Below are 13,054 nucleotides of genomic sequence, written 5' to 3'. Positions count from 1 at the left end.
AGGAGGCAAGTCAGATGGATGGGCATGTCACTGGCCAGCGTGGTGGTTGAGATCGCTCTGGAGACAGCACTGCAAACTAGGTGGCGAGAACCGTGTTTCTGTCTGCCCCGTGGCTGCATTCTTGGATATAGGCCTCTCTTCAGTGTTGTGTTCATGCTGTTTATGACTCCAGCTCACATCTTGCAGCTCCACTATCAGAAGACTGAGTTTCTCTTTTCCCAGCTTGGAGTGAAACCACCACAAATCCCCAAACAATCCCTGTAAACCCTCAGCCCATACATTGTAGCCGGGGAGACATGGCTGTGCACGAAAATGGTCGCTCCCACTCACGTAAAGGGACAGGGCAAGGAGTACCAGGTCTCCTAAAAGAAGCGGGGCTCGGCTGGGGGCAAATGGCCCATGTGTGACCCCCGGGGGAATCATGAACTTCATACTTTAGATTGCTTGGGGAAGGCCTGGGGTCTAGTGGAAGCCTCAGGCATTGGGATCAGAGGTCAGGGTTTGAATCGCAGCTCTCTACTTACTGTTTGTGTGGATTTAGACATGCCATTGAGCCTTCATTTATTGTCCATAAGAGGAGACTACTGCATACTTCGTGGAGACCCGAGGCATGCCCAGGCACTGCACAGTGCTTGGCATAATACGTCTCTGTGTTTGTACTTTATTTCCTTTATTTTCTCTTCTGATGATCCTTCATTATTTGGGCTTTCAGCTGTGTTATCAAGCAAGAACTTTTCCAACTTTCCAACCTGTTTAAACTGAAGATTTATCCTTAGTGATTATACTAAATTTTGTAATTCTACTTGCAAAATACTAGTGTTTTTATGGCATGATGCCATTTTTTCTATATAAATGTGAAGTTTGAATTCTTTAGGTATTGGTATGTATAAGGGATTATATTCTGCTTTAAGACATCATACATAACACTTACCACATAAATTTAAAACCGTGTTGTTGTTTTAAACTTGTTTAAAACCATCACAGGTATTGTGTTGTGGGGAATGGGAGTTAAACTAGTGGAGTTCAGCTTCTTTTTTTTTTTTTATTTTTTGAGACTGAGTCTCACTCCATTGTCCAGGCTGGAGTACAGTGGCGCGATCTCGGCTTGCTGTAGTCTCTGCCTCCCGGGTTCAAGTGATTCTCCTGCCTCAGCCTCCTGAGTAGCTGGGACTACAGGCGCGTGCCAGCACACCCGGCCACTTTTTGTATTTTTAGTAGAGACGGGGTTTTCACTATGTTAGCCAGGCTAATCTCGAACCTCCTGACCTCAGGTGGTTCGCCTGCCTCAGCCTTCCAAAGTGTTGGGATTACAGGCGTGAGCCACCTCGCCCGGCCAGCATTGAGCTTCTTATGTTTATTCATCACATATTTTTCTAAGAGCCAGTTTGCGCTCTTCTTTTAGAGGTCCCAAATGGAGGGGTTTTAAAATGAGAAGGGAAGGGGAGATGTTAAGGAAATTAAGAGGAGGATGTGGTAGTGGGGGTTAGGAAAGGGATGCTCCAGGACCAATTTCCAGCCCTGCCCTGGATCCAGGCAGGGGGATGTTCTAAGGATGGAGGGAGGGCGGGATTCCCTGCATACCTCTTACCCCTTAGGGTTCTGATCTATTCTCTCTCTCTCTTTTTTTTTTTTGAAACAGAGTCTCATCCTATTGCCCAGGCTGGAGTGCAGTGGCGTGATCTCAGCTCACTGCAGCCTCCGCCTCCAGGGTTCAGGCAATTCTCCTACCTCAGCCTCCCAAGTAGCTGGGACTATAGGCTCACACCACCGTGCCTGGCTAATTTTTGTATTTTTAGTTTAGACAAGGTTTCACCACGTTGGACAGGCTGGTCTTGAGCTCCTGACCTTGTGATTCGCAAGTCTTGGCCTCTCAAAGTGCTGGAATTACAGGCGTGAGCCACTGTGCCCGGCCCCGATCTAGTCTTTTAAGGCCAGATCTTTCTTCCCTGGGATACTTTATTTTAGCCAGGATCAGCCAACTTGCTTGGTTATGCTACTTTGAGAAAAGTATGTTCAGAGCAGCTGGGAGAAAGCTGTGCGCTTCACAGTACATACTGCGTGGGGGCTGAGTGTATGCTACCAACCTAGGCCTCAGGGGCTTCAACGTGCAGCTCTTCATATACAATGAAGGAGAAGGATTTATGCTCACAGGGCCCCAAAGCACAGGTGGATGTGGGCACAATGGAAACACATTCGTGCACACTAAGGACAGTTGCCTTTTTTTTTTTAAATTCATATTGAGCATAGTTTAGTTTAAGAAAACCTTATGCCTGTGCATACAGAAAAATCTGGTATGGCATATGCCAAACTATTAATAGCATATTTTTTAAGGGGGGTAGAGAGAATTATAGGGATTACTACTTTATAACTTCTTGTTGGAAAATTTTTAATACAACTATGATTTAAAATTTTTCTTTCTTTTTGAAGAATAGGGACCGGGTACAGTGTCTCACTCCTATAATCCCAGCACTTTGGGAGGCTGAGGCAGGTGGATTACTTGAGGTCAGGTGTCTGAGACCAGCCTGGCCAATATGGTAAAACCCCATCTCTATTAAAAATATAAAAAGTAGCCGGGCGTGGTGGCGTGTGCCTGTAATCCCAGCTACTTGGGTGGCTGAGGCAGGAGAATTGTTTGAACCCGGGAGGCTGAGGTTACAGTGAGCCGAGATCATGCCACTGCATTCCAGCCTGGATGACAGAGCAAGACTCTGTCTCAAAAAAAAAAAAAAAAAAAAAAAGAATAAGGTCCTCAAAAATGTCAAAGTACATGTCAGCCGTATTTGTATTAGGTATGTGTTTGTTTCTTTCTGCCTGTGTCTGTTATCTTTAACTAAAGGAGCAAGTAGAGTAGTCAGGTTGAATGTGGCAGAATGGAAAGCCATCCAGAAGTCTGTTTTTCCCCCCAAGTAGCTATGCTCTTAAGAAACCTTAAGTATCTTGGTAGAAAGACTTTTTTTTTTTTTTTTTTTTTTTGAGATGGAGTCTTGCTCTGTCGCCTAGGCTGGAGTGCAGTGGTGCGATCTCAGCTCACTGCAACCACCTCTGCCTCCTGGGTTCAAGTGATTCTCCTGGCTCAACCTCCAGAGCAGCTGGGACTACAAGTGCACACCACCATGCCCAACTCATTTTTGTATTTTTAGTAGAGATGGGGTTTCACCATGTTGGCCAGGATGGTCTTGATCTCTTGACCTCATGATCTGCCTGCTTCGGCCTCCCAAAGTGCTGGGATTACAGGCAGGAGCCACCGCGCCTGGCTGAAAGACTTATTTTTATAGACTGAGATCTTGATTGCTTTCTCTATAAGGAAAATTGATCTGTTTTTTTGTTTTTTTCCCATCTCCAAAACTAGATACACCCTGTTTAGGGCAGGGGATGCAGTCCTAGAAATGGGAACACAGGCAAAGGAGAGCAGATGTACTTAATTTATGTGGAGCTGTGTTCTAATCTCACTTCGCAGTTGCTTTCTATACCTGCATATCCTTTGAAATCATGACCTACCTCTGGCTATTCCATCTGTTGTTTTTTGTAACCTGCTGACAAATGCTCTCAAGCTACAGAGATGTCTTAAAAACATTTTGTAATGTTGGGGCTTCCACTCATCAGTTCCTAGTGGTGTTGGTGTTCTTCTTTCTCTTTTTTTTTTTTTTTGAGACGGAGTCTCGCTCTCTCGCCCAGGCTGGAGTGCAGTGGGGTGACCTCGACTCACCGCAAGCCCCACCTCCCAGGTTCACGCCATTCTCCTGCCTCAGCCTCCCGAGTAGCTGGGACTACAGGCCCCCGCCACCACGCCCAGCTAATTTTTTGTATTTTTAGTTGGGATGGGGTTTCACCGTGTTAGCCAGGATGGTCTCGATCTCCTGACCTCGTGATCTGCCCGCCTCGGCCTCCCAAAGTGCTGGGATTGCACGCGTGAGCCACCGTGCCCCGTTTTCTTTTGTTTGAAGGTGACTCCAGCTATGTAAAATAGGCAATTTACAATTGAAAAGTTAACCTGGGGCCAGACTGTTTGGGTTAGAATTCACACTCCCCCTTTAGACCTTCCCTCACTAGCTGTGTGGTACTGGATAAGTTTCTTAACCTCTCCGTAGTTTTTCATCTGCAAAATGGGGACAGTGTTGATCCATAGGGTTGTTGTGAGTGTAGAAGAGTTCATGTGTAGAAAGTGGTTGACGTATCGTAAGTGCTGACGTGTAGTAAGTACTTGTTAGCTTTATGATCATGTTATAGCATCCAGTGTGATAGCCTTCTTTCATTTCTTTGTGGTTGATCCAGCATTCCAGCACTATCACTGCTGGCCTTTGATGACCTGTTACGGATTTAAATTGTACCCAAACAACCAAACAGTGGTAGAGAGGCCACAGATGGATAAACAGTTTGTTTGCAGAGCAGTCTCATTTTAAGAGACGGTAGTTGAGGGTGCATTGGCTGAGTGTCTTTGCAGTGCAGTGGGTGAAGGCTACTGGGCCAGGTTTCTCACTGCGTCAAAATGTGTACTAAAGTGGATTGTGGACTCCCACCTGGGTGACAGAGTGATACGCTGTCTCCGGAAAAAAAAAAAAAAAAAAAAAAAGGATTGTAGGGTACATACCCCGCCTTTTTATTTTTTAAAATTTCTTCTGGAAATAAGCAATCATCTCTTTGTGAGGCATATCAGAATTACCTGGAGGGCATTTAGCCTCCCTCTCCACCTTTCCTTAAAAACCAGGCTTAGATCATGTCTAAGCTTCAGGTAGTTGATTCTCAATCAGGCTGGAGTAAGGGGGAGACTTTAAGTCACCATGTCAGCAGTAATTTGACTATTTAACTAATGGAGTGCCCTTCAAATTTTTCAGTGTTGGAAGAAATTGCATCCAAATGAGCATAAAACTGATCATAGAGAATATCTTAGTCTGTTTCTGCTGCAGTAACCAAAGAACCACAAACTGGGTGATTTATAAATAATGAAAGTTTGGCCAGGTGCAGTGGCTCATGCCTGTAATCCCAGCACTTTGGGAGGCCGAGGCGGGAAGATCAGTTGAGCCCAGGAGTTTGAGACCAGTCTGGGCAACAAACAAAGTGAGATGCCCATCTCCACAAAAATAAAAAATAAATGTATTTCTCACAGTTGTGGAGGCTGGAAGTCTAAGGTCAAGGTGCTGGTAGGTTGAGTGGTGAGGACCTGGCCTTGGCTTCCAGGATGATACCTTGTTGCTGCGTCCTCTGGAGGGCACAAATGCTGCGTCCTCACATGGCAGAAGAGTGGAAGGGAAAAAAGGGGTCTAGCTAGTTCCTCCACCTGCCCTCCCCCCCAGTTTTTACATAAAGATATTTCAGAAAAGATCCTAACACTTTTATAAAGTATTAGTCTCATTCATGAGAGCTCTGCCCTCATGACTTCATCACCTCCCCAAAGCCTCAACTCTTGATGCTATCACATTGAGTTTCAGTTTCAATATAAATTTTGGAGGGGACACAAACATTCACACCATGGTAGTGAAGAACTAAAGAGAATACAGATGAGCAAGAACAGGGACGGACTTGAGAGGGGAGATACTAGCTTTGATAAGCACTCTATGGGTACTTGATGGGCATGCTGTGAAAAAAGGGAGGTGATTTTGCTTGAGTGAAGTCAAGAGTGAATTAGAAATGTTTGCTTTGCATATTTTGCCAAAATGGATAAATGGCGGTGGGGATTGTAGAAAAGAAATGGTCTGAACATCATGAAGATAATCACCATGTATTTGACCTCCTGCTATGTGTCAGGTTTATATATATATATATATATGCATTATTCTTCAATCTTATCACAATTCCCAGAGGTTGGTTAGCTCTGGGACTCCTCCGGGTTAAGTAATAGTCTCTAAACCACATAGTCAGCATTTAACTGGAATTTGAATGGTCCTTCATGCAGCCTCTGACTAATAGGTATAACTTTGCTTTGTAATCACGTTGTTTAGGGAGTATAAGAAAAATAAAACAAGTCTTGAATTTCCCTCAGGCTAATAGTAGTACGTAGTACGTTTAGATTTTCAGTGGAGGGAATAAAAAATTTCAGCAGATGCTCAGAAGAACAACAACAGTCCCTTATCACAGTGACTGGGTTCTGGCTTGGCATGCACAGATGAATAAGAAAAACACAGGCCAGGCGCGGTGGCTCACGCCTGTAATCCCAGCACTTTGGGAGGCCGAGGTGGGCAGATCACAAGGTCTGGAGATTGAGACCATCCTGGCCAACATGGTGAAACCCCGTCTCTACTAAAAATACAAAAAATTAGCCGGGCGTGGTGGCGGGCGCCTGTAGTCCCAGCTACTCGGGAGGCTGAGGCAGGAGAAGGGTATGAACCTGGGAGGCGGAGCTTGCAGTGAGCTGAGATCCGGCCACTGCACTCCAGCCTGGGCGACAGAGTGAGACTCCGTCTCAAAAAAAAACAAAAAAGAAAAAGAAAAACGCCTTTGGCCGGCGCGGTGGCTCACACCTGTAATCCCAGCACTTTGGGAGGCTGAGGCGGACGGATCACTTGAGGTCAGGAGTTTGAGACCAGCCTTGCGAACATGGTGACACCCCGTCTCTACTAAAAATGCTATAATTGACCGGGCATGGTGGCAGGCACCTGTAGTTCCAGCTAGTTGGGAACCTGAGACAAGAGCATTGCTTGAACCTGGGAGGCAGAGGTTGCAGTGAGCTGAGATCACGCCACTGCCCTCCAGCCTGGGTGACAGAGCGAGATTCTGTCTCAATTAGAAAAAAGAAAAGAAAAGAAAGAAAACATTTTTTGAAGGTATACAGATTTTAAGTGGACTAGCACTTTAATAGCCAGAAGAATAATTTTGACTACCTTAGAACCAAGTTTAGGAAGAAAACTAACCCTTTCCCCTCCCTTCCCCTCCCTTCCTTTCTGTCTTTCTTTCCTCCCTCCCTCCCTCCCTCCCTCCCTCCCTTCCCCCCTGCTTTCTGTCTGTCTGCCTGTCTTTCTTCCTTTCTGTCTTTCTGCCTTTCTTTGTCTTTCTCTTTCCTTCTCTCTTTCTCTCTCCCTCCTTCCCTCCCTCCTTTCCCTCCCCTTCTTCCCTCCCCAACTTCTTTCCTTCCTTCCAAAAACATGTATCTTTATTTCTCTCTTTTCCTCCCTCTCTCCCTCCCTCTTCTTTCTTTCTCTCTTTTCTTTCTGTCTTCTCTTTTCGTTTCTTTTTTGTCTTTCTTTCTCTCTCTCTGTCTTTGTCTGTCTTTCTCTCTCTCTCTCTCCTTCTCTTTCCCTTTCCTGCCCTGCCCTGTTCTGTCCTGTCCTCTCTCCCTCCCTCAGTTCCCTCACTTCCCTTCTTCTTTCTTTCTTCTTTTCTTTTTTTCCTTTCTATAGATTCTCACTCTGTCGCCCAGGCTGGAGTGCAGTGGCATGATCTTGGCTCACTGCCACCTCCATCTCCTGGGTTCAAATGATTTTCCTGCCTCAACCTCCCAAGTAACTGGGATTACAGACACCTGCCACCACGCCTGGCTAATTTTTGTGTTTTCAGTTGGGACAGCTTGGTCTCGAACTCTTGGCCTCAAGTGATCTGCGTGCCTGGGCCTCCCAGAGTGCTGGGATTATAGTTGTGAGCCACGGTGCCTGGCCTTTTCTTTTTTGAGACAGTATCTCACTTTGTCATCCAGGCTGGTGTGCAGTGGCACGATCTTGGCTCACTGCAACCTCTGCCTCCCAGGCTCAAGCAATCTTTCTAACTCAGCCTTCCAAGTAGCTGGGACTATAGGCATGTGCCACCCTGATCACCTGGTTTTTAAATTGTTTGTAGAGATGAGGTCTCACTGTGTTGCCCAGGCTGGTCTCAAACTCCTGGGCTCAAGCAATCCTCCTGTCTTGACCTTCCAAAGTGTTGGGATTATAGGCTTGAGCCACCCTTCCTGGCCTTATTTCTTACTTAAGAACAAAAGGCCTTTGGTAGGCAGATAAATTATTCTAGGGTACTGTATAATAGTTCCTGAGATCCTTAGCTCTGCAGAGTGACCTTTGTGGAATGCTGGTCTGCCTGTGAATAGAGTCTAAATTAGAAATTCAAGGTCAGCTATATACGATAGCCATTACCAAAATGACACACAGGTAAACAAAATGAATCTTCCTTCCTCACGTGTTTGGTATTAAAGGTCAGGAGAGGGGTCTGATTGCACCTTTAAGATAGGAGAGAATGCTTTTCGACTGATTGAGGGCACGGCCTTTAATTTCTAAGTGGTTTAAAGAATGTATGGGTCATTGTTTGTTCATTCCAAAGTCCTAATGATATGGACGATATTTTTTCTCAGACGGGAATGTAGTTTTTGGCAGTTACTCTGCATCACAATGGCTTGAAAATATCCAAGTCCTTTGGAACCAAATTATACGGTTCATGAGTTATGACTTTGTGCATGAGTTATGTGTCCAAGAAAAAATATGTGCATGATGATTTTAAAAAATCACTTGAAATAAGAAATAATGACTTTCAAATCGGGAAATCTTAACTACCCAGCACTAGGAGAATATAAGATAAATGTGTATAAGTGTTTACATGTTTATCCAGGTGATGGTGCACTCTGCAGCAAGTATAGTTTATAAAGAGTTTTCAGTGATGTGGGGGACATGCTAATGGAATAATGTAAAATGAAAAAGGCAAGTGCAAAATTTAAATACAGCAAAGTCTCAACTTTGTACAAATGTGTAGAAAAATGATCTAGAAAGAAATGAAAATGTTAATGGTGTTAATCTAATTGATGAAATTATAGATAGGTTATATTTCTGTCTTGCATGTTTAAAATGCCTTGCACTAGGCATACATTATTTTATAAAGAGAAATTTAAAAATTTTCTTCTACAAGTGCTTTTGAGAAGGTATTTGTCAGGATATGATCAAGGATGATACATTATTTATGTTGTCTGCTACATGAAGAAATAAAAAATTTGTTGCAAAAAGTAATGCCCTTGTTAGGTATATAGTTGCAGTTCTGAAATTAAGGAAGATCACTGGTACCTCACAGTGATTTCTTAATGTTTTCTCTTGGAATTCTGCTCATAATAAAGTAACTTTGCATCTTTAACATATGGGCAATACCCAAACAATGTTACAGTTAGGATCAGGGATCCACTAAAGCATATTCCACTGCATCAGTCCCACTTTTTCCCTTAAATTTTAATCTGGTTGCTCTAAAAAGACAGAAATAAAAATCTGTAGAAAATCTCTTACACACTACATTTAATACTTGAACTGTTTTGATGAGTTTTGCCAGTGAGATGAGCAAACACTGGTATGAATTTAGCTTGTTTTAATGACTTCATTTACTACTTTTTACATTTAGTTTATTTTTTCATGGTAATTGCTGCAGATTTTCTTTTTTTGTTATTTTTGCCTCAGACTTTTGAGATAGAAGATTATGAAATATGCCATGCCAAATGTTCAGCATTTATTAGCAATGCAGTCAGAGTAAGCCAAATCTGGCAGTTTGGTTTGATTTCTGCTTTATAGTAGAAGGATTAATTCAAGAGGAAGATGCTTATTTATCTTCCTCAATGCATAATGGTACATGGGGAATTAAAGCATGTTCTTTGTATATTACAAACCTCGTAGAATAGAGATCCTTTGACTCAAGAATGAATGTCTTGCATCTTCCTCTCCCCTTCACCAACAAAATAGCCTTAGTGAGAATGAGAATTGCATTAGTGGTTGCCAGGGACTGAGGGGGGGAGGAATCGGGAGCAGCTGCTAATGGATAACAGTTATTTTTGAGATGACGAAGATATTTTAGAATTAGATAGTGGTGATGGCTGCACAACCTATGTGTGGTACTGTAAATTACAGAGTTGTACACTTTAAAAGGATGAATGTTATGGTATGCACATGAAACACCAATTTTTAACAAGTGAACTAGAAGAGGGGAAGGGATTCCATATGTGAAGGAATCCCATACATGTGAGAAAGCTCCTTCAGATCCCCCTAGTCCCTCTGTCTTCTTCATAGTAAATTACGGAGAAGCCTGGTTCTGAGAGAATGCTGCATTTTCACAGGCATTTGATGTGAGAGTAAAAAACCACTTGATTAAATGACTAGGCTCACCTCTAACATGTTGTGAAGTGACGGTCTAAGGACGTGGATAATACTGTATTTTCAAAGATTTGTTTCAGAAGATACCTTATGGAGCTGTATTAAGGAAGACTGAATTCTATCTTTAAAATGAAACAGATATGTATATTAGGTGTCAACAGATAAGTTACTGAACTGTACACTTTAACAGGATGAATTTTATGGTATTTATGGAGGAAGAGAGGGGAAGTGTATAAGCGTATGTGTTTTTAAGAAGTGATTGCTTTATTTTGGTTTTGGAATGTAAAAAAGCAAAAAGAAGAGGTCTAGCTCTTTTTTTTTTTTTTTTTTTTTTTTAAGGCAGTGTCTTGCTCTGTCGCCAGGCTGGAATGCAGTGGCGCAATCTTGGCTCACTGCAACTTCTGCCTCCCTGGTTCAAGTGATTCTCCTGCCTCGGCCTCCCAAGTAGCTGGGACTGCAGGCATGCGCCACCACACTCAGCTAATTTTTGTATTTTTAGTAGATACGGGGTTTCACCATGTTGGCCAGGATGGTCTTGATCTCCTGACCTCGTGATCCGCCTGCCTCGGCTCCCAAAGTGTTGGGATTACAGGCGTGAGCCACCGTGCCTGGTGTGACTTTTTTTTTTTTTTTTTTAAGATAGTCTCTCACTGTGTTGTCCAGGCTGGAGTGCAGTGGTGTAATCATACCTAGAACTCCTGGCCTTAAGTGATCCTCCCATCTCAGCTTCCTGAGTAGCTGGGACTGCAGGCATGCACCACTATGCCCAGGTGTTTAGTTTGTTTTTCATCTTTTGTAGCGGCAGGGTGTGGTGGCTCATACCTGTGTAATCCTAGCACTTTGGGAGGCCGAGGTGGGCGGATTGCATGAGCTAATGAGTTCGAGACCAGCCTGGGCAACATGGTGAAACCCCATCTCTATAAAAAATTAAAAAATTAGCTGGACGTGGTAGCAGGTGCCTGTAACCCCAGCTACTCAGGAGGCTGGGGTGGGAGGATCACTTGAACCCAGAAGGCAGAGGTTGCAGTGAGCAGAGATCATACCAGTGCCCTCTAGCTGGAGTGACAGAGTGAGACCCTGTCTCAATCAATCAATCAATCAATCAATCAATAAAATTTTTGTAGCGATGAGGTCGTCTGTGTTGCCTAGGCTACTCTCGAACTCCTGGACTCAAACGCTTCTCCCGTCTTGACCTCCCAAAGTGCTAGGATCACAGGCATGTACCACTGCACCTGGCCTCTAACATGTTTTGAATATCTAGTTATATGCCAGATCTTGTGATAATTGCTTTCAGTATTTTATTCATTAAATCACCACAAGAACCATATTTTCAACCTCATTTTAAATTTGAGGAAACTGAAGATAAACTTGAACCCTCTTGCCTCCCAAAGAATTATGTGGGTCAGTGTCTTTATGAGAAGTTCCCACAGAGCAGTGAGGAAAATAACTTGCCTCATACATTACCTCCCAGAGATGCCCGCACCATGGGGAACAGCATCGTGGCATTTCTCTCTGCGTATATCACATTAGAATTTCACCATATATGCTATTCTATAGCCTGTTGGTTTGTTGTTTTGTTTTACTCCATGTAAAAAGTTAGCCAGATATGTTTTCTTGTTGAAATATGGTCATTTTTATGGCCTCATAGGATTCCTTTTATGTGTTACGGTCTACTTAATTTGTCTCCTAGTGATAGAGATTTAGGTCATGTGCACATTTTGGCCATTTGAAGTATGCATTGTGATGATTATCCCATGCATAAAGGTGGATCTTTTGTCATGGATTTTTTTTTCAAAAATACGTAAGAGTAAAGAAAATGAAAGAATGAACCTCCATACTCATCATCCAGCTTCAACACTGTTAGTGTTCTGCTGCTTTTGTTTCATCTGTCTTCCCTCCGCTGGCCCCCAGTCCCCTGGAGAATTTTAAAGCCCATTCCACGTGTCCTATCATTTTACCTATCAATATTTTAATATGTATCTGTGATAAGGTCTTACAAAATAACCATGGTACCATTATCACGCCTAACAAAATTACCACCAGTCCCTTAATGTCACCTACTAATTAGTTTGTGTTTGGTTATCCTCAGTTGTCACAAAAATAGGACATTTTCTAATTCTGTCATTTCCTTTAGTTCTATTATTTGGTAGCTGTGATTCTTCTATAAAGAACTTTGCCTCTTCAACTAGTTGATTATTCTGAAATACATTCTGTGTAGGAAAGGTAGTTTGACTGTTTTAGTGTTTCCTTAGATTTTCAGAACATAAGTTAGTGTCTACCAGTCTCCGAAAGTAAGAGGATCTTTTTAGTATTAATATAACTCATGAATTTAAACATACATGGGTTCCATTCCATTTGAGCATCTTCTTGAGGTCTCATATTAGCCAGTAGGAGCCCTTTCAAGCCATGTCAGAGGGCACAGAGCTAATCTGAAAGGCCAATTCCTAGTGAAAGGAATTGAGGCTCCTTGGAGAAATGGCTGGTTTCAAATCTAAGCAGGAAGTGTCCGAGATAGATAAGCCTAGAACATCTTGTCAGACTTGAACACAAGGAAGCACTTTTACCTGGTGTTGCACTATATTGAAGCTACCTCTTTGTACAAGTCTTCCTCACTAGATTATGAGCTTCCAGAGGGCAAGGACTGTGTTTTGTTTTTGAAGTCCCATAACCTAGATCTGTTCCTGCTGGGCATTCCTGCATCCCTTTTGTATGCCTTCAAAGCTTTACCTTGTAGCATTTACCATGGCTTAATTTATGTTGTGATAATTTGATTAATGTCTGTACCTCTCACCCCATGTCTACCCCCTTTTTAAAAAAATAATTTTACGTGTAACACCTTGCTTAGTGCCTGGGCACATAGTTGTTACTCAGTAAAATCTGTCTAATAAATGAGAAGACCCCTAACCCCTCCTGTTCATGGTATTCCACAAGATTTTTTCATGGTCAAATACGAATAATAATTGCAGGCCAAGTTGTGTAATACCTTGCCATGATAGAGGCCTATCCATCAGGGATTC

General features: G+C 43.0%; 1 protein-coding gene across 6 annotated transcripts in view; it reads left to right on the top strand.

The window, feature by feature from the left end:
* CLASP1 (cytoplasmic linker associated protein 1) overlaps nt 1-13,054 on the top strand; it is a 310,910-nt gene that overhangs the window by 63,273 nt on the left and 234,583 nt on the right. The gene's annotated exons all lie outside the window — the stretch shown is intronic.

This window comes from Macaca thibetana, chromosome 12 (assembly GCF_024542745.1).
Source record: "Macaca thibetana thibetana isolate TM-01 chromosome 12, ASM2454274v1, whole genome shotgun sequence".
Classification (NCBI taxonomy): domain Eukaryota; kingdom Metazoa; phylum Chordata; class Mammalia; order Primates; family Cercopithecidae; genus Macaca; species Macaca thibetana.
The sequence above is the reverse complement of the archived record's forward strand: the minus strand, read 5'-3'. Positions and strand labels throughout refer to the sequence as shown.